We start from the raw sequence: 25,728 nt of genomic DNA on the forward strand, positions 1-25,728 counted from the left end.
TATTAAAGTAATGGTGATCTTTGTTAAATTAGTTGTCTAAGTCAGAAAAGGGTTAAGTATGAACTTAGTGAAGCAGGTGTCTGAGTCCTGGTTTGTTGAGATAGATATGAGGAATAATTAAAAAAATTGATGGTAGTTGAGATTTTTCTAAGAGTTGATATACTGTTGTGACTTCCTGATAAATAGTAAATTTTTCATAATGTGAGAAATATAGGGATGTTAAACAGTTCTGATAGGAAGAGATATTATGAAGAGTGTCCTAATGAATTAGTCTCGAGGAAAAAGGGTAAATGAGTTGGTGGAATAGATAAGGCTGTTAGGTTTCACGTGGTCGTTTTGTAGTATTAAGTAAGTGATAAAAATAGAGAGGTTCAGTTAAGTCCGTGATAAACTGTTACTTGGCTTGAACGGTTGATAGGTAAAAGGTTGACATAGTTAGTATTTAACAAAGCGTGTTGAGATATGAAATCTTAGTTTATAGATCTAAGAAAGATTTGTTGATTTTGTTAGTGATCATAAGGGTCTAGAGTTGTAATCATTAGAGGTATAAATTGGGATTAGTATGATCAAACTCCGATATATTAGATAACGCATATGTGTTGTAGCAATTCCTGTGGTAGTTTCGAGTACAGAAATATGGACACTGGGTGTTTTAGCTAAGCTATAAGAAGCTTTGACTAATAAGATGAACGGATAGTGGTTAGGGTGCACATAGTGCCGTGGAGCCTTCCGTGTGATTATAATGCATGCCCTTGGGTTATCGTCAACCTTCGTACTCCCCTTCTTCCTTCGAGGACGAACGATGGGTAAATTGGTATCTAACCCGTTTTGTCATTATAGTGTTTTGACCCATCTAACCTTGTTGACCCTTTCTTAAGTCCCTTTAGTATGATCTATGACTTAATGAAGTCATTGGGTTGGTTCTCGCAAGGTTCGAGTGTAAATTGCATCATTGATGGAGAAGCTAGTTAAGTTAACGAGCTAGAGTTGATCATAGTCAACGTCGGGTTAGGATGATCCTGTGTCAATGTTTTGGAAATTCCAACAAGTTAATATGATGATTTTGAACTTGTCCACAAGTTTTGGTGAGGTTCCGAAGAGCTTCGAATGGGTTTGGGTTTTGTCGCACTCGTATTCGATGTTTTCGTCGTAGGTCTTTGGCTAGGAAGGGGCCCAGATTGATCAAAAGAGCTTTGTTTTGTGTGAGGTTTGACCCATTAGATCCATATAATAATTATGAAGCTATTGCAAAAATAATCGTCGCGTTTCGCCTCCGTATGAGGGAGTTATGACCATTTTTGTGCGGACTGTTCCAGCAGGTCCGCTGTAGCGGACTCAGGGCTGCCATAGCAGGACCGCTGCAGGGACCATAGTGACCGTCACAGCGACCGACGGGGGCAGAAAGCCCTATTTTTATATCTCAACTCCGAACCATTATCCACAAGAGCCCAAAGTCAGTTTTCAAGAGAGAAAGAGGCAAACTTCATTCTATTCATTGGTGAAAGCATCTTGGAGGGTAAGTCCCCACCTTTATTTGTTCATTTTCCTTTCTTCTTCAAGTTCCACGATTAGTTTAAGGTCCATCAATGGTGGCTGAAAATCCTAAAACCCTAGAATTAGTAAACCCTTAAATAATTGGTGGGCTGTCAATTTTGTTGTTGATTAATCATCTAGGAGTATGGATTATCAATTTCTAGGAAGAGAATTTGATTTCGTATGGTTGAAATTGCATGCTGAGACTGAGGGTTCTAATAAAAATGGAAATTTTGTCCTAAAATTTATTTGAAAGGGTAAATTGATTAGAAACCCATGAATTGAAGGTTAATGATAGTAGAGGTAGAAGTTATGATAAATTCACCATTAAAGAATGGTTTCATCTATTGAAAAGGGTAGAAGTAAGTGGGCCTTTTTCCCCAAATTATTTTTCTTGTTTAAATACATGGTTTGTTGCTTACTTAGCATCATATTGTCACACTTTAACCATTCTGAGGCGCTTCAGAAACAGAAGGCTCGTGTAGAGTAGTTCATGGCTCCTGTTCTGCCTTCGAGGTAGGTTATCGCTTACTTTAGTTAGACTTTAATTAGCGAAACGTATGTATTGTGTAGAATTGATGGTAGAAAGCATGATTAGGTCTTCCAACATGGTGTTTTGGTTGGATATTAGCTAGGTTGGTATGACTTCTGATTTTATAGGCTCGTCGTCATTACTTTATGTACTGAAATATGAGGTGTAGTTGTATTCATATTGTGGCGATTCGGGATGGAATTCTATTAGGTTGATTGTTGTTGATGGTGGCTTGTTGCCCTGTTACTGTGATTAGGCTTATTACATAAATTGTCGTGTTGTACTCAGTTCTTTCTCATTATGACACATATCATAGGAGAAAGGAAGGATAATGAGTTTAGATTTGAATTGTGATATAAAATTATGACAACACGTAGATGAAAACTCGATGTATGATTTACTGTTGAATATAATATATAGAAAAATGGAGCATCTTGGTAATACAAGACTTAGTTGTGAGGGGTACTTGCTATATGTGGAGGTAAAGAGGGAAAGACTCTAATGTTGGTTGAGATGGTTTGTAGGATTCATTTCACGGTTGAGTTGATCTAAGTCTTGATATGACTTGTGGCTTGGTGACTTGTACCTTCACTATTGCTTTATTGGTTTGTATTGATTTACCATGCTTACACTCATTTATGCATTCATACACTCATACAAGATGGAAATGTTTCGAAAACGATTCATGGAAGACTTGTGGCATGATGTCTTGTGTTTGACATTGCTATTGCTAATTGTTCATAGTCCATACATACTAATGAACTGGAATACGTTTAGACATACATTTTAATGTGAAATTAGTGAAGAAGTTAATATAATCTTCTTGTTGAACTTGTGATACTATTTGATACATGGTACTTGATAAATTGATTATTGAAAGTGATGTGACATCATATATATATATATATATATATATATATATATATATATGTATATATATATATATATATATATATATATATATAAAAAGGCACATGTGACCGGGGTGAGGATGTGACCTAGTCGTGAGCTTGTGGTCCGAGGTTCTTTTCGGGACAAGTGGTATATTTATATGAGAAGACATATTTGACCAGGGATGAGGATGTGGCCTTAGATGTGGCTCGGGTCCGAGGAGTGAATCCGGAACGAGTGGTACATGGACACCATGGGTCCCCTGCAGGTCATGACAACTGGGCAATGACATCAGTTAGCATGTATGTACAGTTCGAGTGATTGGCCAGTGCATTGCACCGCTTTTCATTACACATCATCATATTTCGCATTGCACATCATTACGTTTTATTCTGCACTATTCTATGCTCGTTTGGTTCTGATTTTGGTATGGTTTGTTGAAACGGTAGTGTGGTATAAACATGATTATTGACTGAGTTAATTGTGGATTAGTGACTCTACCTAGGGACGGAACTTGGACTTGTGATTATCAAGTGAGATTATTGAGACATTGACAGACTTGTGGTTTAGAAGTTTCATCTTAGGTTGTGACTTTGTTATGGGATATTCGGTGACTTGGATTTGAGTATTAAGTGCCTATCTATTTATCTTGTTGATTTTATGCTTATATATGTGACCTAATCTTAGTCAGGCTATGATGCTTACCGGTACATAGTGTTTGTACCGACATTATCTTGCCGCACCCATTTTGAGTGCAAGAGATTGTGTTCCCAGATTTCATCCGACTACATCTCTAGCTTAAAGCTAGTTTGCTCGATCAGATCCGAGGGTGAGCTCCTACCCATGTCATGCCACCTGAAGATCTCTCTTTCCAAATGTCTACTTTAAATTCCAAACACTATTTATTATTATATTTGACATATATTTCATTCCTTAGACATTGTTGGTTAGAGTACTTGTACGATGACTTTCAGATTTTGGAGGTGTAATAGTTAAGACTTCCGCAATTGTATTATTTATTATTTATGACTTGGTCAGATTATTTATTCATTCACTTATCTATTGACTATTAATAAATGATTAAAGAAGTTGAAATTGGCTAGTTATTAATGGGTTAACGGGTAAGGGTTCGCCTACTACTGATAATAAGGTAGGTGCCCGCACGATCAGTAATTAGGGCCATGACAGTTATGTATCCCTATTTGATATGTTCATAAAGTTTGTATAAATTATGGGGGCAATCGAACGTTCGCAGACGGCATATACATACTTCAAACGTTAGGCCTACCTTTGGCTTAAAAAGGTCACATGCATGTTAGGACACGTTATATATTGTTTATGTGTTAAGTGCTTTGCAATATTCTTCATCCATGCCTATTTAATTTGTGTGTTTAAATACACATGTTTTGCTCTAAACATGAGTGGTCCATTATTCCATTCAAAAAGTCTTAGAACACCATTAGGCATATAAACTCAGAAATTCAAACCACCGTTAAGTCCATTCCTCAAAACATTACATTTTAAGTCTAATAGTTCAAATTGCATCAGAAAAAACCATTAGGTTATTGCCCAATTTACATTGACCACGTCCTTCCTAAAAATCACCTAACCACATCCAAAAAGTTGCCAGAGTCATACCTCTCAGTCCTCAAAACTTTACATTTTTCTAAGTCCAAATGTTCAAATTTCATCAGAAAAAACCGTTAGGTCATTGCCCAATTTACGTTGACCACATCGTTACTAAAAATCACCTAACCACATCCAAATGGTTGCCAGATTCGTACCCCTCAGTCCTCAAAACTTTACATTTTTCTAAGTCCAAATGTTCAAATTTCATCAGAAAAAACTGTTAGATCACTGCCCAATTTACGTTGACCACGTCGTTCCTAAAAATCACCTTACCACATCCAATTACTGCCAGAATTGCACCCGCCTTGACCATTTTTAAATACACGACCAGTTTAGAGCCAATTCCAGTCTCAGATTTACGTTACTTTCAAAGAACTCTCCAAATACACATTTCATTATTCCCTTTCAGAAAAACGACTTGTGACGGTTCAAATCACATAGTTCACTTTGTTCAAACTACTATATCAAAATCTTGTCCATCCAATTCACACCTTAGGTCGCCCTTTATAGTCTTCCATTTTACCCGGATTTTGGACTACTTTGTTTTAAGCAAAACAAGTGTTACTTGCTTTATCTATTATTTTGATTGACTGTTATGACCAACAGACTAACAGTTTTACCTTTTGATTTTCTTTTTCTTACAAATAGATTTATTTGTGTTGGTAATCAAACTTGCCTGCTTCAGGAGATCGAAGCGAAGCTATTCAAGAACTAAGACACATGGTGATGCAAAACCAACCAGTTTCTTAGACCCACCAAGCATAACCCCACCTTCAGATATTTGCCCAAAAAGCTCATACTGCCTCCAGTTCCAAATTTGGTTGAGCTCGACCACTAAAATCATTTAACCACTTTTCAACAGATCCCAAATGCTTCACTCACACATCCAACTCAAAATGCTTCCCTTTTGTACACATTTTCTCCTCTAAAGGCAATCTACACCGGAGACAATCATTTTATCAAAAAAAAAAATCCAAGTTTTATTCTTGAAGTACGTTCGACCTGATTCCTATCTCAATGGGATAAGTAGGCGCCTTATGGGCTCGGTCATATCACTCAAAATTACCATCATCCCTTAGGACAAAAACCGGGGCAGAATGTTTGAGAAGGTCTAAAAAATTCCACAGAAGAGGACATTTACAAAAGCTTGCTGAAGCTAAAATCGGGGCAGAATTTTTGAGGGGGACCTCAAAAATTCCAATGAACGACATCACAAGTTACAAAAAGTTCAAGAGTTCTTCTACATTTTAAACTGGGGCAAAGTTTTTGAGGAGGATCCTCAAAAATTCCACCAAGGCTACATTCCGAGACCAGACAAGTTCGCAAGTCAAACACCAGAAGGAGCATCAAGACAGTAAGGCCAGACCAACAAGAATCAGTCTCTAGAACTAACAATTTTTCTTTGAATGCAGGGACAATTAAGGCACAAAGTGGACAAAGTTGAAGCTTTCAAGCATGACAAAAGGCGTCATTAGCCCACAGTGGCTTCGTCAAAATAAGCGTATGGCTTCACCTCTCATTTTATCTCCAGTTTATTCCTTTTTTGATATTAGAGTTGTTAACACTTTTTCTAAATTTTTCACAGGTGATATTGTCAAGCGCAACGACTAAAATCACAAGACGTCTTTCGGGCCACTGTGCCTAGTCATCACAAGCCAGACAACCTCATCTATAATTTTATCTCCTTTAATTCATTACAACAACTTTAATACGTTATTAACAATTGCACTTCAATTCCACAGGTGATATTTCTAAGACCTCTGCTCCTAATAACCAGAACCGGGGAAAATGCTAAGGGATTCTCCCGAAGTTCAAGTCAGAAGATCGCCAAACACAAAGCATGCACAAACCTCTATTATGAATACAAAGGATTCCCGATGCCAAGGATCCATTATAACGAACATCAAGTCTTTAAGCATAGCCAGAGATATTTCCAGCTTCACAGACTACACGTCCATTCATTATGCGAGCCAGACGGCTACGCTACAATTAACAACTTCACCTTGATCTTACATAAATCGACATCAGGTTTTCGAAGACAACCAGATATATCAAACAACAAGCCTATCCGCTGGCACAAATCGGACGGCTATACTACAATCTTACTCTCTATCTTTTACATTTATCCATGCTAACTTATTCTGAATCTCGCAGGAAATATTATATTGGGTCATCCGCCATTCATAGAGATATACCAGATCATCACTTCGTTCGAAGTGACATATTTATTATATTTCCAGACTCTCCGGACAGTCGCCTCATTCGAGTTGACGTATCATATTATATTTAGGTAATCCACCCTTCATCCAGACATACCTGACCATCACTTCATTCGAAGTGACATACGCATGAAATTTGATTCTTCCAGATTCTTCGGATCGTCACCTCGTTCGAGGTGACGTATCATATTTGGTACAATGTTGGGCCGTCACATCGTTCAACGTGAGATATTTATTATAATGTTCATCCAGACTCTCCGGACCGTCACCTCATTCAAGGTGACATATCTTATTATATTTGGGTCATCTGTCCTTCATCCAGATACACCAGACCATCACTTCATTTGAAGTGACATATATATATATTCTTCCAGATTCTTTAGAACGTCACCTCGTTCGAGGTGACTTATCATATTATATTTAGGACAATGTTGAGCTGTCACCTCATTCAAGTTACTTATTATATTCATCCAGATTCGTCGGACCGTCATCTCATTTGAGGTCACTTATTATCAAATTTGGGACAAAGTTGGCCTGTCACCTCGTTCAAGCTGACATACTATCCAGACTCGTCAGGCCGTCACCTCGTTCGAGGTGACTTATTCTTATATTTGGGACAATGTTGGGCCATCACCTCGTGCAACGTTACATATCTATTATGTTTATCTAGACACGGCAAATCGTCACTTCATTTCGAGTGACACATTATTTTGGATTGTCACCTCCTTCAGTATGGCATATTAAAACAGGTTTACACAGTTTATATTTACATTTGTTACTAATAATTTTTTTTCCAGATTTCGCAGTCCATCAACATATCATACTCAGTTTGGGTCGTCCGCCTTTCAATGAGACGTGTTGGGCCATCACCTCGTTCAAAGTGGCATATCACATTTAATTTAGGTCGCCTGCCTTTCAATGAGACACGTTGGGCCGTCACCTCATTCAAAGTGGCATATCACAGTTAATTTAGGTCGTCTGCCTTTCAATGAGACACGTTGGGCCGTTGCCTCGTTCAAAGTAGCATATCGCATCAGATTTGAGTCGTCCTCCTTTCAATGAGATACGTTGGGCCGTCACCTTATTCAAAGTGGCATATCGCATCAGATTTGGGTCGTCCACCTTTCAATGAGAAACGTTGGGCCGTCACCTCATTCAAAGTGGCATATCGCATTTAATTTAGGTCGCCCACCTTTAAAGAGACGTTAGGTCGTCACATCGTTCAAAGTGACACATGTTATACAAGGTTTACATAGTTTATAATTACATTTATATTACATGTGCTACTAACAATTCTATCTTAGATTTGGGTCGTCCGCCTTTCAAAGTGACATGTTGGGCTGTCACCTCGTTCAAAGTGACACTTCATATAAAATTGGATTGTCACCTCCTTCAGTGTGGCATATTAAACCAAGTTTGCACAATTTACATTTACGCTTATATTGCATTTGCTACTAACCATTTTCTCTCATATTTGGGTCGTCTGCCTTTCAAAAAGACACGTTGGGTCATCACCTCGTTCAAAGTGGCACATTACATTAAATTGGATCGTCACCTCCTTCAGCATGACATATTAAATCAGGTTCACCCAATTTGTGTTTGCAGTTATATTATGTTTGCTACTGACAATTATCTCTCAGATCTTACGGTATACAAAATCGAATTACACTAGAAAACACACAACATGGAACTCTTTCTTAGTCAGCGAACTGAGGCAAATTGTAGAAGAGGGGCGCAAACTCTTCGGGCGAGAGTCGAGGATCTACCTTTCACCATATTCAAACTACACCCCTGTAAGAAGGCATGTAGGTTACTCGTCCAAAGTTCACTTGTCCAAAGTTCACTTGACCATTCTTCAAGTTTCGCATCTAGTATAATTTTTGAGTCTATACTGGAGCACTTTCACTCTCTTTTTCAAATCCGGATGACGACTGACTCAAGTTATATGAAATTATGTCCATGTGAAAACTTAATTATGAGTGTGAAGCATGCCACAATCATACTCTGATTTACTAATCATCCATCTCAAACCAAAGGCTACTTCCACATAAAGAAGTACCCTTTCTACCGATCGAGTCGAACTACATACGGTCTGATTCCCGATACCGGGGATATGTAGGCGAACTCAACGCCAGAGCTCGACCGTAATCCAACCCCCCCCCCCTCCCCCCAAATCCAGTTCTAGACTCCTTAGTCTCTTAATGTTTCTCAAAATTCGTGTCATTTTCTAAAGAGATGAGTTGGTGGTCGGCCAAAATTAAGTTTGTCAAAGTTCCTTGCCTAGGGTTGCCTTCGTCATCTCTGGACAATTGACACTCAATTTTGACTCTCTACATTTCAAATTAACTAGTCAAGCTTCTTGAATTTCAAATAGAGTGAAATGACTTTCTTGGTATGTTAGTAGTTTTAGTTTGAATGACTTTCTTGTTTCCCCTTTAATGTGTTGAGTTGATTCGAATATTGACTTAGTCTGCAAAATACATTTCATCAAATGAATGTTTGAATTTTAGTTTAGGCATCCAGGAATTGGGTTTGTTTGGCTAAGGGTGTTGTATGATTGGATATTAAGTGCTAACATTTCTTTGACATCATTGTATGTTAATTGGATAACTAATTTCCTTTTCTTTATTTTTATACATGAAACTACTGAGTACGAATCCACTAGACTCAGCTCTTCGCATATTTTTTGTTGGGACCGAGGCCCAACATAACATCTCTCCTCTCGAGTCAGCCCAATAACAGTAGCAGCATTGGAACCAAAGCAGTAGCGAATATGGGCTAAGCCCGCTTAGCTAAATTTCTTTTCTTCACTTTATTTCATCTTTGTGTATTTGTTGATTTGTATTAAATGACTAACTTCACTTTGTTTTACTTTCTTAACCCAGATGTTTTTCCCTAGGCAGAGATGTGAACATAGTCGCTAAAATGATTAAATATTGTTCTTACGAGATTTTATCACTTGCAATACTTTATAAATCAAAATAGGCTAAATCTTTCAAAAGGATAAATTGATAGGATTTTCATAAAATGATTCATATGTTCGTTAAAGCTGCAATTTGTTAAGTTTGAATGGTCCAGGATATTGAGGTCCGGCATAAAACAATTTTTTCCAGAAACGGTTGAAAGAATTTCAAATCAGAAGTGTTTCACGCCTATTTCAGGTGATTAAGGGCCTAACTTATTGTTAAGTAACTTAAAGATTTATATATCTTTTGAGCTAAAAACAATTGAGTTCATTAGCGGATTAAGAAGTTGAGTTACAATTACAATTCAAAGTCTTGATAAACCGTGCACATTTTGAAGAGATTCATTCCTTCATAATTAGCCCAATTATAGAATTAATTCATTAATTGAATTAAAGATATGATTGATACGCTAAAAATGATTTTCAAAAGTAAAAAACCTTTAAAGCTCATTTTCTAAATAAAATATACATCTTTTTGTCTAAATTACCATCCATGAATATGCATCTTTCAAACGTTATATAACTCCTATTAAAACACATTTTACAAATAAGATATACAAATTTTTAGCGATAAAATGTTATATCCGTAGGTAAACCGCATTGGGCGGATCCTTAATACCGAGGTGCTTAAAACCTTTCCCGGGGGATCATCAGAACCCTTACCCGTTCTCTGGATTTTATTTAAAGTTTTTCAAAAATTGACCTTTAAATTGGTTTCCTAATTCCCATTCAATAAATTTGGTGGCGACTATGTTTGTTCATGACAAAGAGCCAAAGTTATGAGAACCTTTTATGCGCGAGCGTAAAAGTGAACCGTAACAGTTAGTTAAGTACGGCATGAAGTGACGTAAAGATCCTAGCGAACATTAAAGTTATTCGTGGGTGTACCCTAAGTGGGGAATAGGGTGTAACAGATGAGTGAGGAACTTGCGAGGTAACTTATATATTCTATTTTATTTGGAGATCACCAATCGGTACTCAGGCTTAGAGTGGCGCAACGGAATCATGATAGAGCACGTGTCAGATACTCGCGGCAGACCAAGCGACTTCATTATGTCCCTTTATATTTTCCATCCGAACGAGACTTTTGCGATTTCACATAAGGTACCGAGCCTCCTTCAGCTCGGAAGGTAGGAGATATTGATCAATTATCACACGATCGAGGGAGATATATACGTTGTTCCAGGAAAGGTTTAGCATTGTACCCATCAATCATTAGTCAGACAGACCAACCAGTCTCGAGAGGCCATATAGTGAGACACGTGAGGCATGCAGGAGTTTGGTTTTTAAACATTCTATGGTTACACATACGAGAAAGATTTCCAAGATTATAACGCTAAATGTGTGGTTGCGAACCCTTGAGGTATACTGTGGAGAAGACTATAAAGATTTCGTGAGTAGATACTTCTGACTATTTGCGGCGACGCAAGTTTTTCATTTCATTCATGTTCGGGCATGAACATGTGCTTAAGTGAGGGGCGATGTAACGACCCGTTCGGTTGTCTTGATGTTTTTGAAAATTCTTGCCTTTGTAGAATTCCTCCAGACTTTCATTAAGCATAGCTAACTCGTGGGAAGCAAATGATAAGTCATTCGATGCGTTGGGTAAGATTCTCGATATGAGTTTGAGACCTAAATTCCTAAATGTTCAAGTTGTTCGGTTTATGTCGTACCTCCTTCAGAAATTCCTTGTGATTGGATATTTGAAAGGATAGATAGGATTAACCAAAGTCTCACATCGGCGAGACTAGTCACACAGCGGCACGTCCGTTACGGTGCGAAAGGGTTCTGCGAACCTGAATCAGAGTAATAAGTTCGCCGAAGCAAACAGGCTGTCCGCCCCGGTGAGTCCGCACCTGCGAAAGTAGTGCACAGAAGCGCAAATCGCTAAATTAGGCCTAGAATACATATCCAACTTCGTCCAAACTCACTCCATTTGGATATTTCTGATTTGGGAGCTCGATCTAGAGCCATTTGGAGGGTAGAGACCAAGACCTTGCCATGGTAAGTCCCTATTTCCCTTGTTTGATTTTATAATGTTCTTCTAGAAGGCTTTAATGGTGGTTTTATTGATAAGGAAGAAGGGTGTGGCTTCCCACTTCATGGAACCCAAAATCCCTTTTCATGTCTTCCTAAACGAACTTAGTGGGCAGTAATAAATTGAATAGTTCTTGAATGTATCAGATTCCATAAAGTTTGGGTAAACTAATTTAGAAGCTCAAAATCCCCATTTTACCCTTATATGTCGGAAAGTCCCAAGTTGGAGGGGTTGGGTAGTTATAAAGATCTAACCTTTATTGGCTGACATAAGATTTTTATGACTCATATGTGCGTATGTAATCCATGTTGAGCATATTGGAATCCATTCGGAGATTTGGAGAATAAACGAGAAGATTTCAGAATACTAGGCTTCAATTCCAGGCAAGTTGAGACTGTGTACATTATTTGTGTGTGTGGTTGGTCTAAAATGAATCTAATAAGAGGGACATGGGGGTAATTAAGGAGGTTCCGATACCTATGAGGTGATAAGCACCTATATCGGATACCGGTCATCATGATAAGGGTATTTTGCGCAATTTAAATTGTATAGTTGGTCTGAATACCATGCTTTGGGCACTAACTGATAGACATGTACGATCCTTTCGACATATGATTAGAGTCTGAAGCCCGTACCTTGTGTCACTTATTATTGTATGTGTTGTTGTTGTGTGCATATCACTCATATATCCTCGTTGAAATGAAAAAGAAGTTAAAAAGGTGAAACCTTTATAAGAATGAGAACTTAAGGATGGAACTCTTGTGATATACTTATTCTTGACTTTATGTATGCCATATTCATGCCTTATATGTGTTCCTGCATACGATTTGAGGATATGATTGTGAGTCTGATGGGATCTAGTTCCGGACGAGTTATGATGCTTTAGCGTGTTCTGTTGTCAAATGGGTCTGGTCGGCTAAATGATAGGTTAATGAGACATGATATGTGGAAACCGTGATTTGAGGATTTATCGGAGCGGTGGTATATGGGCCTCATGAGCCCCCTATAGGTCACGATTTTATTGACATTCGAACGTGTGTATACCGAGATGAGAAACAAAGGCCTTGCATCGCATTTATTCATTTTATATGATGTGTTGTTGTTGGCATTCGTGTTGACATAGCTTTAATTTGATATTTCTTCGTTATGTGAGCTGAAGTGGTTAGTAGATGGCTATCCTGCACACGAATTAGTGGAACATAAGTATGAGTGCGCTAAATGATATTGGTCTTCCGAATCGCCTTAAATTATGTCTAAAGACTTGGTAAATTCTTGGGATTAGAAGCTTCATTAGGCTTATGAATTGGCATTCCCCATAACTGGTTAGAATTGATTCGTAATAACAGATTGTATATGCTAAACTCATGGTAGTTCCAACTAAATCTAAATGGTAACACTAAGCTTTGGAAGAGTTAAGTGTGATTGAGTTGATTTATGTAGATATGATATCTCTTATGGTATTTCTTGTACTAATCATGATTAAATGAAGCGGTAAGTAATTGTCGGCCAACCCTCATCTCCATATCATTTAGGGTCGGTCGACAATGTTGCTGAGTACCATTGTTTTTGTACTCATGTTATACTTGCTGCATCTTTTTTATGGTGCGGTTTGACTTGTGTTCGAGAGTTCAACATTCGGATGTGATTTGTGGTCCGCGCGAGAGCTTCGGAGTGAGCTAATGGTACGGCGTGTGCCCCCGGACTTCTCCTTATTGTATTCATTTTATCTTTATCTAATTCCTACCTAGACAGTTGTAGTATTTGGATGTTAAATGCTTAGGAAATTTTGTAGTACTCAGTACTCTTATGTTATATCCCGCGTTTTGTACGTTCGGATAATTCAAGATAATTGCAGGAAGTTAAGGACAAGGTTATATTTTAGTTTTGTTTAGCACACAAGTTGCTTATGAAAATTTTGATGTGGAAATATTAAGAAAGGCTAGGGGTAAAAAGGGAAATACGCAAGATAACTCATGGAAATATGGAGGAAGGCTAAGGGAAATACGCAAGATGACTCATGGAAATATGGAGGAAGGCTAAGGGCAAATTTGAAATTTGAAAAATTATTTTTCATGAATTACAAGACTAGATAAAAAAAAAAAAAAGAGTGTGGGCTTCAGTTATGGGCCAAAGTGGCCGGCCAAAGGAGAAGTGGGCCAAGGCCCACATGGACTTAAAATAAATAATACATAGAGGACCAATTCATATATTCATCTTAACATTGGAATATTCAAGAAGCTAGAAGAAGAGAAAAAGAAGATGAAGAGAACGGCCAAGCATAGCCAAAATTTGGCTCTTGGAAATCTTGATCAAAAAAATAATTTCTTCTAGTATTCCTACTAATTCAAAGGTCCTCTTCAACGTGGTATAATTGTTGAAGCAAGAAAGCTACTCTTTGTTGCAAGTCCAAATTCTAGTCAAGTGAAAAATTAAGGAAAAAGGTGAGAATTCATATTCTTTTATATGTTATGCAACATTTATGTATGCTGTAGTAGATAGAAATGAATGAAAATCGTGAAACTAATTGTGTTGTGTTGAGCCGTGTGGTGTGGAGTTGGCCGTATATATATATATATATAGGTGGTGTAGTAATGATAAACCAATTATTTTATCTAGCGTTTTGATTATTGTTGTTGTGGATTCTAGGTTGATAATGGAAGTTTAATGGTTCAAATTGGTTGTAGGTTGACGTGGGAATTAATGTGATTTTAGTATGATTTTATGTAATTGGGAAAATAGTGTTGCTAAGGTGTGAGTTGTTGGTGAAGTTCATGAAATTGAAGGAAGAAAATGTGTTGTTATTGTTCTTGTTCCATTTGGAAGGTTTCGGATGGCATAGCATATGGGTTGGATTATTTTGAATATTGTACGGATTGTTTGAAGTATTCTTGAATAGTGTTTGAATGGTTGCGAATTAGTACTTGAATGTGTGAGCAAATATGAAGTGAATATAAGTGAAACGTCGTTAAAGTTTGTAGAAAGAAGTTGTTAATGTTAGTATGCGTTTTGAATCAATTGTGAATATTGTTAGAATAATTGTTGGTATTGATGTTGATATTTTGGCCGAGTTAGATTCTCGGATTTGTTGTTGTATGTTTGGCCGAGTTGAATTCTCGAAGATGTTGCATTTACAGGGGAAATGCTGCCGAAATTTCTGTAGAATAAATGTTGGTTTAGAATTGGACTCTAAGTGTCTATGGCTAATGTTGGCACATGTGAATATTGTTGTAGATCTTGCGAAGCGAAAGACTTAAGTTCGGATTAGCATAGAAAGCGGGCAAGGGATGTAAGGCTTACCTTTCTTTCTTTTGGCATGACCTCTATGAAACGAGTAAATGGCATATATGTATGAATTCAAAGAATTTCCTATTCTTAGAGCCACTAGGATGGCTAATATTCTTGACTTCCATAAGCTGTTCCATATGATTTTGTGTGTATCTATAATGTCCGAAGTTTGTTTGGTATGTTCCGAATTGGCATTCGAAAGATAAGTGATATGGCTTATGTCTTGGTTCCTAAATGAGAGCACGTTTGATTATTCTGCTAAGTCCTTGATACACTTTGATATGTATACAAGATTCTAAAAGCTATATTTGATTTGATTTGATCCATACGATATTCGAAAGATATTTGATATGATTGTCGCTTCGATTCACCAAAAACAGCTTCTAAAATGTTCGTAAAAGCTTCTGTACTTCAAACGCTCATAACTTTCTCATACTAAGTCAGATTGACCCAAAATTTGTTTTACGAGCCCTCCGATGTCGGTAAGTATACCTATTTATCGAGTCTTGATTTGTATGCATATAGTTTCTCACTACTCTGCTCGTGCACGCCTTAATATGTCTATTCACCGAGTTCCGGGCCGGGTATGTTATCATGCGCACTCCACTGCATTATTCACCGAGTCCCTCAATAGAGGGACGGGTACGGTATATGCATATGATGAGGTGATGAGATGATGATGTGTTATGGTGGCCAGGAGGGCATATGATGATTTGATTCACCGAATCCCTCACTAGAGGGCCGGGTACGGTACGTGTATATATATATATATGCATGATGATATGATGGCATGCTGATATGATGATATGACTTCACTTACTGAGTCCCTCACTAGAGGGCCGGGTATGGTGTATATACATATATATATATATATATATATATATATATGTGTGTGTGTGTGTGTGTGTGTGTGTGTGTGTGTGATATATGATGTTGACAGGCATGACTCTATTCACCGAGCCCCTCACTAGAGGGCCGGGTACGGTATATGTATACATGTTTTCATGATGACATAATGACATGATTTCATTCACCGAGTCCCAGGATGGGCCGGGTATGGTATGTAATATGAGAATGTTTGATTCTGTTATGTTCTGCACAGGTACGGTGGTTTCTTTGTTACGATACTTGACTCCCGAAATCTCTATTTCAGTTATGATCTTTCTAGTTGTATCTCATGCCTTACATACTTAGTACATATTCCGTACTGACCCCCTCTTCTTCGGGGCTGCGTTTCATGCCCGCAGGTACAGACGTTCGTGTGAGTGACCCGACAGCTTAGGCTATCTGTTCTGCTGGCTTGGAGTGCTCCCTTGTTTTGGAGCCCGTATTTTGGTACAGACTCTTCCGTTATATATATGTATGTGCATATTCAGGGGTACGGCGGGGCCCTGTCCCGTCATATGATTCTGTTATATTTGTTAGAGGCCTATAGACGTATATGTGGGTCATGGGTCGTTATTATTCGGTTATGTCTGTGATTTGCGTCTAAGCGGTCCTATTTGCTATGATAGCCTTAACGGCTTGTATGTATATATACTTATGTATATATATATATATATACACTTGTGTATATTCTTTGGATGATATGTTCCACGATAGCCTTAGCGGCTTCTATATGATATGTATGTTATATGCGACCGCTTCAGATTAATATCCGTATAAATTAATATATGTTGGATATGGATAAGATGTGGATATGTCGATTTGGTAAATAGGTGCGTATGGGTGTCCAGCTCGGGTACCAGTCACGGCCCGAGGGGTTGGGTTGTGACAAAAGTGGTATCAGAGCTAGGTTTGTCCTCGGAATGTCTATAGGCCGTGTCTAGTAGAGTCTTGTTTATCGGTGTGTTGTGCACCACATCTATAAACAGGAGGCTACAGGACATTTAGGATGTTACCTTTCTTTCGATCTTAGATCGTGCGATAGAGCTGTATTATTAGGATGGTTCCTTTCTAACGAAATGTTATGTTTTCAGCGATGCCTCCGAGAAAAGCGACGGCTGCCTAGAAGGGCAAGTCAACAGCAATTGGAGAGACTAGCCAGGCCCAGAGAGTTACCAGGGGCCGTGCCCAGACTATGGCCGAGGTTATGCCCCATTCAGCGGGCTCTGCTACGCCACTATTATCGGAGGGCACCGGAGCGGCGGCCGGCGCCGCTATGGATCGGGGAGGCGGCCTACCATTAGCTCCCGAGCTCCGGCGCCGAGCCGCTCTCGTCTAGGAGCAAAGGAAAGGGTGATAAGAGATGTTGTACAGTTATTGACGAGGCTAGTAGCACGGCAGGCTCGCGGACGCGGGCTAGGGGGTGATGATGTCGATAGGTGTGACAGTTTGAGGGTTCATGATTTCTTGACCTGTAATCCCCCAGAGTTCTACGGGTCCAAGCAGGGAGGATCCTCGGGACTTCGTTCGACGGATGCTGCGGCGTACGGCCCCGAGATTAGTTAAAGCACGAGCCCGGTGCGTACGGCCATTTGGATTCATATGTTGCGTGATGTGGCGGTTGGTGGTATGGAGTCTGGGAGGCATGCGGAGCGAGGATGCTCTCCGATTATATGGGACGAGTTTACAACAACCTTTCTCGGCCATTTTCTGCCGCCCGAGATGCGACGGGCGAGGGTTGACAGATTTTTACGGCTGAGGCAGTCGGGCAGGAGCGTTCGGGAGTACAGCCTAGAGTTTAACTCTTTGGCTAGATACGCGCCTACTATTGTGGCTGATATGACTGACAGAATGCACCGATATGTGATAGGGTTCGATGACTACTTGATTGATAGTTGTATGGTGATGGCATCTCAGTCCGGGATGGATATTGCACGGTTACAGGCATACGCACAAGGAATGGAGGATCGATATAGAGGGCATCAGCTCGATAGAGATAGTGATAGAAGGTAGCCCAAGAGGGCTAGGTCGGCGGTGTTACGGGGGTTTCGGCGGGGCGACCCTCGGCCGACGGCATAGTGGATATTTTCTCGGCCCGGCCAGCGATGCGCCTCCCGGTTCACGGGTAGGCGATTTGATAGCACTGGGCACACAGGAGTAGGCCAGAGTTCCAGGGCCTCGGGTTCGCGGGTGGACAAAGGTTCCGGTCAGACAAGGCCACCTTTGCCTCGGTATTCCCGTTGTGGTAGGCCCCATTTCGGCGAGTGTCATTTTGGTATGGATGCTTGCTTTGCTTGCGGCCGTCTAGGCCATGTTATGAGGGAGTGTCCGTTTAGGGGTGGTCCAGGTGGTTCAGCCCAGCCCATCGGATCAGTTGCTGGTTCATCTTCCCCTTCTGTAGCTATGCGGCCGACACCGGCAGGTCGCGGTAGAGGTCGAGGCGGAGCTCCCGGTTCTAGCGGCCCTTCGAATCGCTTATATGCTTTGGCTAGCCGACAGAACCAGGAGGCATCACAAGACGTGGTTATAGGTACACTTTTGATCCCCCTACTGAAATGTATATGCATTAATAGATTCAGACTCTATTTTATTATATATTTCCCCCCGATTGCTAGAAAAGAAAAAAAAATTGGGATGAAAACCCGAAATTGATAGGACCGTTTGAGGTAGCTATTCATACAGATAAAAAGTGAATGTTGAGAATTTAAAACGGCTAACTCGGTAATTACATAATCAGAAAAATAAAAGACCCTCTCTAGATCGGAGTGGGGCCCGCTACGAGAACTTTTCGGAAATTGTTAAGACCCCGACTTACCCTAGATTATGTGAAAAAGGTCGTGCGGGGAAGTGGGTGCAATTATACCAGCATTAACTCATCGAAATGCGTTAAAGTTTCGAGGTTAAGCGTGCTAGGGCCAGAGCAATTTTGGGATGGGTGACCCCCTGGGAAATGTACAAAAATTTCCACAAATGTAGATATAAGAGACAAATGTGAAATTAGGGTAATCTAAAGGAAATTAGAATATGCAGAGCGGTTAGAAACCTTAACAAGTCGTGTAAGCTAAAGCAGACCAAATTGGTGAAGAGAAGAACGCACAACGCAACACTGGAATCAGAAAAGGTTTGAATAAGCGTTTGAGAAATATTTTGTAAGAGAAATAGTAGTAAACATATATGTATGTATATGACATCTTATTTATGACTGTCTCGATCGATAGGTGAAACCTAGCAACCAGTGTTACGACGTACAGAAGACATTAACTGGACAGAATCCAAGAGACAAGCGAAGGGTATGGTACAGAGGTTCTGAAATAAACTGATACTGATGTCACTACAAGTAAGATTGGAAAACTCTGATACAACGACGTATGGAAAAGAAAGGGAGTGAGTAAATGGAAGGTAAGAAGATTAAGATGTCGGAAAAAGGTGAAAAAGTAAGAAACATGATTAAGAAAAGCCTCCAACGGAGCCGACGGGAAAAGCATGAAATTAGTTGCATAAAGGTCTGTAAAAGAATTAGAATGTGATAGTATATGACAAAAAGAGGGACAAACCTGAGAGAGGTTAACGGTGGAAATAGGACAAGCATATGGAAGTACGGAGGATATTTTAATAAGTTGGCGGTAGCCGACTGACTACTTACCAAAGGAAGGATAATTCCACAGACATGTTGGTATAGTTGATTTGAACATAGCGAAACCTTTTTGGAGAGTGACTTAAGAATGGAACCGATTCGCACGAATAAAAGTAGTATCTTACGAACTTCAGAGCCGATGCCACAAACAATAAGAGAAGAAAGCTACTCCCCAGGAAAGAAATTAAGGATACTGATGGCTTAATTGAGGGAAAAAGAGAGCGGTTGAAAAAAATAATAAATGGAAAGGATACGCACCAGGAGCTTAATGACACTGTTAGACATAAAGGATAGGGGTATGGCAAAAAGGAAAAAAAAAGGGGGGGGGGGGGGGGGAGGGGTAAGTGTCGAAATGGATGCCCTTATGAGTATTCCGATTAAATATGAGAACGTAGCTAACAAGGAGATAGACAGGATAGGATCCATAACGAAGGGACTGCAATTGTAAGAGGATCGCGAAAAGCGATGGTTGCTTAAAAGGCATAGACATATATATACCCTCTTAATTAAAAGGGGGGGGGGGAGAACATACTAGAATTGAAACGAATCATGATGATCTGAGTTCCAGAAGAAAGCAAGAAAGAGAGCAAGAAAGGTATACTGGCATTGAGGTACGTGAGGGAAGGAAATGAGGAAAAAAAAGTGGCGACAAGAATCCAAAGATGTTGCGAGTTAAGCAATTAACTGAATTCGAATCATAAGTTGTCATGAGTATAGTCGGACTGCGAAGGACGAGAAATGGCAAAGCAATATCATGTATATACGTTTTGAATACTGATATGACTGGCGTTGGAAAGGAACATAACCATTATGTTCGTTAGTGACAAAGTCATTATTGGCTAAACACTTAGAATGTAACATTTGGAGGAAAGCCCGAAAGGGGTACCGAAGAGATGAACGCAAAGAATATGGAATATGCCATATATGAGTCAGAGTTACCACTGAATTAGGAGCGGTACATCCCGTCTTCCACTGCCCATGCTTCGCAAATGTGTTGGTGACCCTTCCCAAGTATTTCATAGAAATGATATCTAAGTAACAAAAAAGTTACCATATAAGGAATAATCTGTATCTATAACGGATGGTCAGGTAAGAAAGTTATATACCAACGACGTGGTTCCGGTTAAAGTATTGCGGCCAAACAATAATAAAGAGGAGACGATCTGGGAAGCCGAAAGAAGAAATGAAGAAGAAGTATCCCTAATTGTTTTCTACGCTACAGGCAATCTAAGCTTCAAAAAGGGATGTGCTAAATGATCGTGTGTGACAATTATAAAGGAAACCTCCCCGAAGTATTGTAATATGCCATGAGGCCAGTTCAACATTCGAGGACGAATGTTCTAGAGGGGGGGGGGGGAGAATGTTATATGCCGCATTTTGTACGTTCGGATAATTCAAGATAATTGCGGGAATTTAAGGACAAGGTTGTATTTTAGTTTTGTTTAGCACACAAGTTTCTTATGAAAATTTTGATGTGGAAATATTAAGAAAGGCTAGGGTAAAAAGGAAAATACGCAAGATGACTCATGGAAATATGGAGGAAGGATAAGGGCAAATTCGAAATTTGAAAAATTATTTTTCATGAATTACAAGACTAGATAAAAAAAAAAAAAAAAGAAGAGAAAAAGAAGAAGAAGAGAACGGCCAAGCATAGCCAAAATTTGGCTCTTGGAAATCTTGATCAAAAAAATAATTTCTTCTAGTATTCCTACCAATTCAAAGGTCCTCTTCAACGTGGTATAATTGTTGAAGCAAGAAAGCTACTCTTTGTTGCAGGTCCAAATTCTAGTCAAGTGGAAAATTAAGGGAAAAGGTGAGAATTCATATTCTTTTATATGTTATGCAAGATTTATGTATGTTGTAGTAGATAGAAATGAATGAAAATCGTGAAACTAATGTGTGTTGTGTTGAGCCGTGTGGTGTGGAGTTGGCCGTATATATATATATATATATATATATATAGGTGGTGTAGTAATGATAAACCAATTATTTTATCTAGCGTTTTGATTATTGTTGTTGTGGATTCTAGGTTGATAATGGAAGTTTAATGGTTCAAATTGGTTGTAGGTTGACGTGGGAATTAATGTGATTTTAGTATGATTTTATGTAATTGGGAAAATAGTGTTGCTAAGGTGTGAGTTGTTGGTGAAGTTCATGAAATTGAAGGAAGAAAATGTGTTGTTATTGTTCTTGTTCCATTTGGAAGATTTCGGATGGCATAGCATATGGGTTGGATTATTTTGAATATTGTACGGATTGTTTGAAGTATTCTTGAATAGTGTTTGAATGGTTGCGAATTAGTACTTGAATGTGTGAGCAAATATGAAGTGAATATAAGTGAAACGCCGTTGAAGTTTGTAGAAAGAAGTTGTTAATGTTAGTATGCTTTTTGAATCAATTGTGAATATTGTTAGAATAATTGTTGGTATTGTTATTGATATTTTGGCCGAGTTAGATTCTCGGATTTGTTGTTGTATGTTTGGCCGAGTTGAATTCTCGGAGATGTTGCATTTACAGGGGAAATGCTGCTGAAATTTCTGTAGAATAAATGTTGTTTTAGAATTGGACTCTAAGTGTCTATGGCTAATGTTGGCACATGTGAATATTGTTGTAGATCTTGCGAAGCGAAAGACTTAAGTTCGGATTAGCATAGAAAGCGGGCAAGGTATGTAAGGCTTACCTTTCTTTCTTTTGGCATGACCTCTATGAAACGAGTAAATGACATATATGTATGAATTCAAAGAATTTCCTATTCTTAGAGCCACTAGGATGGCTAATATTCTTGACTTCCATAAGCTGTTCCATGTGATTTTGTGTGTATCCATAATGTCCGAAGTTTGTTTGGTATGTTCCGAATTGGCATTCGAAAGATAAGTGATATGGCTTATGTCTTGGTTCCCAAATGAGAGCACGTTTGATTATTCAGCTAAGTCCTTGATACACTTTGATATGTATACATGATTCTAAAAGCTATATTTGATTTGATTTGATCTATACGATATTCGAAAGATATTTGACATGATTGTCGCTTCGATTCACCAAAAACGGCTTCTGAAATGTTCGTAAAAGCTTATGTACTTCAAACGCTCATAACTTTCTCATACTAAGTCAAATTGACACGAAATTTGTTTCTGAGCCCTCCGATGTCGGTAAGTATACCTATTCATTGAGTCTTGATTTGTATGCATATATTTTCTCACTACTCTGCTCGTGCACGCCTTAATATGTCTATTCACCGAGTTCCGGGCCGGGTATATTACCATGCACACTCCACTGCATTGTTCACCGAATCCCTCAATAGGAGGACGGGTACGGTATATGCATATGATGAGGTGATGAGATGATGATGTGTTATGGTGGCCAGGAGGGCATATGATGATTTGATTCACCGAGTCCCTCACTAGAGGGCCGGGTACGATACGTATATATGTATATGCATGATGATATGATGGCATGCTGATATGATGATATGACTTCACTTACTGAGTGCCTCACTAGAGGGCCGAGTATGGTGTATATACATACATATATATATATATATATATATATATATATATGTGATATATGATGTTGACAGGCATGACTCTATTCACCAAGCCCCTCACTAGAGGGCCGGGTACGGTATATGTATACATGTTTTCATGATGACATAATGACATGATTTCATTCACCGAGTCCCAGGATGGGCCGGGTACGGTATGTGATATGAGAATGTTTGATTCTGTTATGTTACGGGTACGGTGGTTTCTTTGTTACGATACTTGACTCCGAAATCTATTTCAGTTATGATCTTTCTAGTTGTATCTCATGTCTTACATACTCAGTACATATTCTGTACTGATCCCCTCTTCTTCGGGGGCTGCGTTTCATGCCTACAGGTACAGACATTTGTGTGAGTGACCCGACAGCTTAGGCTATCTGTTCTGCTGCCTTGGAGTGCTCCCTTGTTCTGGAGCCTATATTTTGGTACAGACTCTTCCGTTATATATATGTATGTGCATATTCAGGGGTACGGCGGGGCCCTGTCCCGTCATTTGATTCTGTTATGTTTGTTAGAGGCCTGTAGACATATATGTGGGTCATGGGTCGTTATTGTTCGGTTATGTCTGTGATTTGCGTCTAAGCGGTCCTATTTGCTATGACAGCCTTAATGGCTTGTTTGTATATATATACTTGTGTATATGCTTTGGATGATATGTTCTACGACAGCATTAGCGGCTTCTATATGATATGTATGTTATATGCGACCGCTTCAGATTAATATGCGTATAAATTAATATATGTTGGATATGGATAAGATGTGGATATGTCGATTTGGTAAATAGGTGCATATGGGTGTCCCGCTCAGGCACCAGTCACGGCCCGCGGGGTTGGGTCGTGACATCTTATGACCAGGTTTTGGGGTAATATTTAGTTTTCTTAAGTTCCGCTTTCTTATATGATTTGTATCAATTTCGATATGGTTAATAAAAGGTGATTATGGTTTTTACTCTGGTTTTAAATTGATTTATTGTTGTTCGGGGTTTGGCTTACCTATCGGTGGGAAGGTATAGGCGCCATCATGACCTTGCAATTTGGGCCGTGACAACTTGTCTTTTTCACTTTCTGAGACAGTATTTGTATTTGAGACATGGTTACTTTTCCAGACTTGTATTTTTAGTCGCTTTTGTACTGATTCAGGCTAGATCACCTGGGGATGTAGACTTTTATTCCGCACTTATCTTATGATATCATATTGAGACTTCTCATTTTATGTCTTTTGTTATTCGTTGCTTAATTTATTCGTTGGATAAGGGAAGGGTTCGCCCACCAGTGGGTTTAGTGTGGGTGCCCGCTCGACTCACGAGTTGGGTCGTGACACAACTTCTTCTCTCATTTTTTACCAAACCGTTGATTGACGCCACCTTGTTTTGTGAGCTTACAATGTTGTTGCAGTAGTATAAATTTCATCCGAATTTCGAAGTGAGATTCAAAATTGTAGTACTCCCTCCTTTTTCTAAATAAATGGTGTTTTAGGCTTTTCATTTTATTTAAAAATAAGTGGTGCTTTAGGATTTTAAAGAGAAATTAACTTTATTCTTCGAAAATTACTCTTATTTGTATAATTAAGAATCATTAAGTAACTTTTCTAGGAATGACATAACTTAGAAAAAGGGAAAATTTAATTAAGGGTAAGTTAGTAAAAATACTACTAATTTTTTAGGAGTGAGCAATTTCTTAAGGGGTGTGCATACGCTAAAAACATCATTTATTATGAAATGGAGAGAGTATTAAATTTGTTTGAATATTGTATGAAAGTTGTATGCAATGTTGTTGTAGTTGTATTAATGTCACGACCCAGCCCCGTGGGCCGTGACTGGTGCCCTACTTAGGCACCCAAACGAACTCGCGAACCAAATCAGTATAGTACCACATAATCAGATGTAACAGACGTTACTCGTACCGATAATCACAAGCAGACGTCATACAAACGCGATCCTAAGCGGTCACCCGTGTCAAACATCACATCAGAATCAAGTTGGCGGAATGTACATCGCCCAGACACACTCATGCAAACATGTGGGCCATATCGCGCGGAAGTAGCCTACGGGGCCGCTTAAGGACGCAAATCGAATCATATACGATACAAACCGAGTCACATACAAACGGACCGGACCACGACCCACAAATATGACTACGAGCCTCTACAAACAGAACCAAACATACGAACATATGACGGGACGGGGCCCCGCCGTGCCGAACAAGAGTAAAATGTACAGAATATACAACAGAAAAGGGTATATACCAAAAGTATGAGCTTCGGATCGAGGGAGCACTCCAGACAGCAGAACAGAGGTCCTAAACTGGTGGCGTACCACGCGATGCGTCTGTACCTGCGGGCATGTAGCGCAGCCCCCGAGGAATAGGGGGTCAGTACGAAGGAAATGCGAGTATGTAAAGCGGGAGATACAATAACTCGAATCATACTGGATTCAGGAGATACAGAAACAAATACAGAAGTAACCGATCAAACCTGTGCGAAATGCAAATGTACAGAATGCAAATAAAAATCATGCATAAAGCTCAGAATACGTGGTCACCCCCGATGCTGGTGCCACAACACATCATACTCCAGAA

General features: G+C 39.2%; 1 long non-coding RNA gene across 1 annotated transcript; it reads left to right on the forward strand.

The window, feature by feature from the left end:
* The first annotated feature begins 21,730 nt into the window (after positions 1-21,730).
* LOC132044334 (uncharacterized) lies at positions 21,731-23,835 on the forward strand. Its single transcript, XR_009412105.1, has 2 exons — positions 21,731-22,276; positions 23,490-23,835. It is a non-coding gene; the product is annotated as an uncharacterized LOC132044334 (long non-coding RNA).
* The last annotated feature ends 1,893 nt before the right edge of the window (positions 23,836-25,728 follow it).

Source organism: Lycium ferocissimum, unplaced genomic scaffold, assembly GCF_029784015.1.
Source record: "Lycium ferocissimum isolate CSIRO_LF1 unplaced genomic scaffold, AGI_CSIRO_Lferr_CH_V1 ctg418, whole genome shotgun sequence".
Lineage (NCBI taxonomy): Eukaryota > Viridiplantae > Streptophyta > Magnoliopsida > Solanales > Solanaceae > Lycium > Lycium ferocissimum.